Source organism: Sus scrofa, chromosome 3 (genome assembly GCF_000003025.6).
Source record: "Sus scrofa isolate TJ Tabasco breed Duroc chromosome 3, Sscrofa11.1, whole genome shotgun sequence".
NCBI lineage: Eukaryota > Metazoa > Chordata > Mammalia > Artiodactyla > Suidae > Sus > Sus scrofa.
The window spans coordinates 44,024,357-44,031,235 of NC_010445.4; positions in this window are offsets into that span (position 1 = coordinate 44,024,357).

The following is a 6,879-nucleotide window of genomic DNA, read 5'->3' on the forward strand; positions in this document are numbered from 1 at the left end:
ACAGTAGATACTTTTCTCCTTTTTTATCCCCACCCATATTTTGTAGTGAACATCATTTTTGGTATTGTTTTGTCCAGCAGCACCCCTTATCCCCTTTTCTTAATAATAAAACTCATCTTTCCCCTGGAAACCTGTTTTGTGTGATTCTGGTGGCATTGACACTGTCCATTGTTGTTTTGTTTTGCTTTTTAGGGCCACACCGAGCAGCATATGGAGGTTCTAAAGCTAGGAGTTGAATCAGAGCTGTACCTACTGGCCTATGCCACAGCCACAGCAACACCAGATCCAAGCCTCATCTGTGACCTTAACCCACTGAGCGGCGTCAGGGATCAAACCCGAATCCTCATGGATACTAGTCGGGTTCGTTACTGCTGAGCCACAACAGGAACTCTACACTATCCATATGGGCACAGGAAAATGAGTACTCAGGCTTGGTCCATTTCCACCCTTTTGCCATTGTGATGGTAAAACACAGGCTAGTGATCCAAATTTGCTGAACTGATTCTCTCTGGGATTTTTCTACCTGAGCTATGGAGAGAGCCTCTCTCTCCTGGAAGACTGTGGGACAGCATGCAGCTTTATTGCTATATTACAGAGGGGAAAACTTGTCTAAGAATTCAGCTTCCTATCCTACTTTGCATCAGGCCTGTATGCGGATTATGAATATGTTCTTGCCACATGATGTAAATGAAGTGATGGGTATTTCTTAAGATTTGGACATGCCTCTTCTTCTCCTAGAGACAGGATACAAAATCAATAACAATAGTGCCACAAAAAGTTGAAAGAAATTTACCAGAATTTATGCTGGGTCATTAAGCAATCCTCAACACATTTCAAAGGACTGAAATAATTCTGAGCACTTTCTCTGTCTGCAGTGGAATCAAGCTGCTTGGAAGTTAGTAAAACCCTTCCAAATAGCCCATGAGTCAATGAAGAAATCACAATAGCATGAAAAAACTTTTTAACTGAATGGTAACAAAGTTATGGTGTGTCAAAACTGGTAGAACACAGTTAAAGCTGTGCTTAAGTGGAAATTTACAGTCTATAGTATATATGTTATAAAAAGAAGAAAAACTGAAAATCAGTGATCTAAGCTTTCATCTCATGAAACTAGAAAAGAATATCAAATCAAACTCAGAGTAAGTGGAAGGAAAGAAAGGACAAGGGAAGAAGCCCAGAGAATAGAAAATAAATATACAATAAAGAAATCAGCTAAGCCAAAAGGCTGCTTCTTTATTATTGAAGTGTAGTTGATTCACAATATTGTATTAGTTTCAGATGTCCACACATATATTTTTTCAGATTCTTTTCTATTATAGGTTATTACATGGTCTTGAATATAGTTCCCTGTGCTGTAAAGTAAATCCTTATTGTTTATCTGAGGTTTTTAATTTTTTAAAAGACAATTTAAATTGTTATGCATTAAAGAAAGACAAAGAAAAATGAAAGGAAGCACAAATAACCAATATTAAAACAAAAAAAGTAGACATCACTAGAAATCCTGAAGACATGAGAAAGAATAAGAATTATTATTATTTTGCTAGTGAATTTGACAAGAGTCTATAAAATAGCATGAGGATTCTTGATCTCTGCTACATAGGTGCAGAATGTTAGCTGGGAATGTGCTTACCTCATTCACAACCTCAACCTCTGGCCAGTAGAAATGAGTCCTTGACCCTCCCTGACAACTCTTGCCTCTGGGAAACCACTTTCACCGATAAGGATTCTGAGCATCATCCACTGCTCCAGTAGAGTGAGCCTCCTTTAATGGCAAGAGAAAAGTTGCTGGTCCTATGGTCTTCCTTCAGTGGCAGAACTCCATGTTAAAGGGACAGATGGAATCAGCCACAGTCTAGGATTCCATAGATTTCCACAAAATCCAGCATTTGCTCTAGTATAAACACTTTTCAGATTGTTACATGCCTTTGGTCAGTTTTCCAAGGGCTGAAATGATTGGGGGCAATTCTGTCCATCTTCAGAGCTATTTTTAGGGAAGAGCATTTGACAGTCTCCTGACTCAAACATAGCCAGAAGTCCTGCCTAAAATCACTATCCTTCCCAACACTTTTGTATTTAATTATTTGAATCAAACTCTCTCTGTTTTAAGTAGCCAAAGTGGTTTCTGTTTTCCTGATCAGACAATACCCAAACATTATAGTCTTTAGGGACTTATTGCAAATCAAGGAATGGGTGATAATTTGAACAGGAAATAATTCTCAAAGTTTGCACACCACCCATGTGCCCAAATCACTGGTTTCCTCACTGGTAAAGTATAATGAATAATACTTACCTAATTAAATTGTTCTATGAAATAAATGAAGATGCTGTACAGAAAACACCGGGACATAGAACACATCTCAAATACATATATAATTCTACTTTCCCTCCAGTTTAAGACCCCATTTCTTTCATTGTTTCCAAGAAACAGTAGCCTGAATATTTACTCACAAACCAGATTCTTGTGAAAATGCACACATGGGGAAACTAGAAAGATGTCAAGTTAATTAAACTGCTTAATGATTCACCATTTGGCTTTCAGATGCCGAATTTCCTTTCAGTTCCCCACAACAAAACTTTGTGAAGACCTGTAGTTTGAGTCTTATTTCTATGGCTGAATTGAGGAAAACATTTAAATTCTTTCTCAGACTATAATCTGATTCCTGTTCTTGTGAATAAGCAGGACTTTCAATACTGCAGAAACAGCAGACCTTCAGTGGCTCCATACATAAATTATGATGTTTCCGTGTTAGCAATACTGCCTGTGACGTCAGTAGTAGAGTCAGCTAACAGTTGCTGGGAGATGCCACAGTCTTGAACTGTAGTGTAGACATAAATACATTCCTGTTGCTGGTTTTTGAAAAACTGGATGTCAGAACTTCTTTGTAGCACAGTGGGTTAAGGATCTGGTGTTGTCACTGCAGATACTTGGGTTGCTGCTGTGGCATGGGTTCAATCCTTGGCCCAGGAACTTCTACATGCTGTGGGTGCAGCCAAAAAAAGAAACACAGAAAACAAAAACTGGGTTTCCTACATTTAGAGTGAACCCCATCTTCTGCTCTTTGGCTCAGAGAGTGGAAAGCGTCTTTCCAATAAGGTAAGAAAAAAATATCCCTGTTTTCCTCTTTGTTGGTTCTCTAGGGGTGGCTACACTCTCATGACTGCTCGTCAAAGATAGATCAGAGGGTTTTTATAACTCATGCTCTTGGCATAGGTGTTGACTGATCTCTAGGCATGCTCAGAAGCAGGAGTGATCACATTCTCCTTTTTCTTATGTGTTTAACTCTTTCTTATCTGGAATAATTTATAATATGTATTGATGTGTTTCATTAATACAAATGTTTCATTAACAGAGTTCATACTAAAAATATTGTGTAAGTATTCAGTTAAAAAATGAGAATACAAGTTCCACTAAAGTAAAAAAAACAAAAAAACAAAAAACTAAATTAAACAACTTCTTTTCTTCTTTCTTTCTCAGGGCCATGCCTGCAGCATATGGAAGTTCCCAGGCTAGGGGGCTGAATCAGAACTGCAGCTGCCAGCCTACACCACAGCCACAAGCCTAGTGGGATCCAAGCTGCATCTTCAACCTACAATGCAGCTTTCGGCAACGCCAGATCCTTAACCCACTGAATGAAGCCAGGGATCAAACCCAGATCCTCATGGATACTAGTTGAGCCACAACAGGAACTCCAACAACTTCTTTAATTTTAAAAAATTTTGATAATTGAGAGAGTGGGCCAGGATTCTGCAGCTTTCTCTTCCATCTCTGAAAGCACTATGTGTGGATCATCTGCATCCTGGTGCTGCAGAGACACCACCTATCCTGTTTCACCAGAGCAGGAACACCCCATCCTTACAATTTTAATCTGTCTCATCATCTTTGCTGCCACAGCTCTCTAATGTGTTTGGAATATAATTTTTACAATTTATCTGATGTTTCTTGATGTTGTAGCAGGGACTTTGACCTGCTGTCATCTATTATATCCTAATTAGAAGGGCAAGCTTGAGTCTTCCTCTTTTCATTTCAGCCATGTCATACTTCTGTCTGCAGATGGAGTCTTTCCTCTTGGATGACATTGGCTCCATGATACAGAACAAGGCGATCGAGAGAATCATCTCATCAATGACTGTTCAGCTTTGCCATCTGATCATCTCAATGGAGAGGGAAGATGTGGAGAATGAAGTGTTTGCCTCTTTGGAGAAGATGGCAGAGGAACTGGCTCAAGCCAGTGAAGAGTTTGTGCAAGTTGCCCGAAGGTAATAATTTAAAGAACCCCAGCCCTTTACTCTGAGGAGTTTGCAGAAAAAGAAGAGGGTAACTAGAGCCTCATTATAGTCTCTTTAAAAGCTTTTGGGAAGGAGTTCCCGTCGTGGCTCAGTGGTTAACGAATCCGACTAAGAACTATGAGGTTGTGGGTTCGGTCCCTGGCCTTGCTCAGTGGGTTAAGGATCTGGTGTTGCCGTGAGCTGTGGTGTAGGTTGCAGACACGGCTTGGATCCTGCGTTGCTGTGGCTCTGGCGTAGGCCAGCGGCTACAGCTCCGATTGGACCCCTAGCCTGGGAACCTCCATATGCCACTGGAGCAGCCCAAGAAAATGGCAAAAAGACAAAAAAAAAAAAAAAAAGAAAAGAAAGAAAAGAAAGGAAAAAAAAAGCTTTTGGGAAGAAGTCAGGTGTTACAAATTGATAAAACACAAGCAAACCTACTTAATATGTTATTATTTATTAGTTGGAATATAATTTCAATATGCAAACATTTCAGAATTAGCTGATGGAGTTTTCCGCTAAAAAGCAATTGTATGTCCCATCAAAAGATTGCTAGACTCATTCTTATTTCACAGATTTTTTTTTTTATTATAGAGAGAAGAATCTTCAGGGTTGTCTAAATATAATTTTCATGTCTATCACTCAAGGCATTGGGCCTGATTCTTTATTAGTAAACCAGCATGTCAATGAATTCCAGATTAAATTCCAGTTTTAGTGTTAATATCAAAGGGCCTAGTTGTAACAGCAAAACCAAATCCTATAAATGAAAGTCGAATACTACAACAAAAGTTTTATATTTTTATAGCCCCAAACTTAATTATATGCTAGAACTAGATTTCCTGTGTTTGAATCCCATCCCCACCACTTACTAGTTGTTTGGCTATGGTTGTGTTCTTGAAACTTCTCCATGCCTCCGCTGTGAAGGTAGAGACAATAACCAAATCTCATGGGCCTATCATCAGGACGTAAGAAATAATACACACAATCACTGAGCATAGTACCTGGCACATGGTAGCCAGTAAGTGATTGCTTCAGATAGTATCTTTAAAATAGAAAGAGGTCTTATAAATATTCCTCTCTTTCATCCAATATGTATTTATTTTATTTTATTTTATTTTATTTTAATTTTTGTCTTTTTAGGACTGCACCCACAGCATAAGGAGATTCCCAGGCTAGGGGTCAAATTGGAGCTACAGCTGCCTGCCTACATATGCCACAGACACAACAACGCCAGATCTGAGCGGCATTTGTGACCTACACCACAGCTCATGGCAATGACAGATCCTTAACCCACTGAGGCCAGGGATGGAACCTGCATCCTCATGGATGCTAGTCAGATTCATTTCTGCTGAGCCATGACAGGAACTCCCAATATATATTTTTTGGCCACCTATTAAAGTGTCAGGCACCATTCTAAATGCTGAAGTACAGCATGAATAAGATGTTCACAGTCCTTGCTCTCATGAGCAGTGGAGCCAATAGAAAAGAAAACGTATAACTATATCAATAAGGAAAAGCCAAATGCCTAAATAGAAAAGTAGGGAAGTACAGATTATTTCACCAAAGGAGAAATAAAAATGAATTTAAAAATATGAAATATATATCCAATCTTACTAATACTCAATAATTCTTTTAACAAACATTTAGCAAACAAAGAAATGCACATTAAAATGGTAAGATTCTATTTTTCTGGCCTGACACATCAGCAGAGATTAAAGAATAATAACACTCAATGTTGGCAGAAATGGGTCATCTCATACATTCATGATCAAAATGGAAATTGGTGTTTTAGAGGGTAATTTGATAATATAGATTCAAGACTTTAGGAAGAATGTACCTACCTGTCGACTCATTAATTAATTCCAATCTCAGTAGTTTATCCTAAGGAGAAACTCATAAACATGAACTACAATGTATTTGCAAGGACATTGGGGGGAGGCTGTTTTTGTTTTTGTTTTTGGTTGCACCCACAGCATGGGGAAGTTCCTCAGGCTAGGGACTAAACCTGAGTTATAGTAGAGATAACGCTGAATCCTTAACCACTAGGCTACCAGGGAACTCGTACAAGGACATTTTTGTGTCACAATTTAAAATTGTGAAAAAGGGAGTTCCCGTCGTGGCGCAGTGGTTAACGAATCCGACTAGGAACCATGAGGTTGCGGGTTTGATCCCTGTCCTTGCTCAGTGGGTTAACAATCTGGCGTTGCCGTGAGCTGTGGTATAAGTTGCAGACGCGGCTTGGATCCTGCGTTGCTGTGGCCCTGGCACAGGCTGGTGGCTACAGCTCCGACTTGACCCCTAGCCTGGGAACCTCCATATGCCGCGGGAGCGGCCCAAGAAATGCCAAAAAGACAAAAAAATAAAATAAAATAAAATAAAATAAAATTGTGAAAAAGTAGAACCAAGCTAAATGACCTAGTTTAGTAAACCACTATATAATGTTATCCTGAACCATTGAATACAAAATAAATGTTTAAATGTTGACGAACACTTTTTTTTCTTTTTAGGGCCACACCCCTGGCAAATGGAAGTTCCCAGGCTATGGGTCGAGCCCGAGCTACAGTTGCTGGCCTACACCACAGCCACAGAAATGCCAGATCCGAGCTGCGTGTG